Here is a 312-nt window from a genome sequence, read left to right as displayed (position 1 = left end):
ACTACTTGCACAAGTACAGCGTAAATTACGCAGAAATGGCGTGGCCATTATCCAATCTTCTTAAAAAGGATGCGGAATGGCGTTGGAACATCGAACATCAGAAAACTAATGACGGGGTCAAAGACAGCCTCCTGCTTGCACCAATACTGGCACTGCCAATCCACGATCGTCCTTTCAGCGTCGTCTGTGACGCTTCGGACTTTGCCGTCGGCTGTGCACTGCTGCAAGCAGACGCCGAAGGGCGAGATCGGATGATCGCGTTCGAATCTCGACAGCTCAAAGCTGTGGAGAAGAACTGCCCACTTCATGACT

Source organism: Plasmopara halstedii, assembly GCF_900000015.1.
Source record: "Plasmopara halstedii genome assembly, contig: Scaffold_410, whole genome shotgun sequence".
Classification (NCBI taxonomy): Eukaryota; Oomycota; class Peronosporomycetes; order Peronosporales; family Peronosporaceae; genus Plasmopara; species Plasmopara halstedii.
This window is presented reverse-complemented; position numbering follows the sequence as displayed.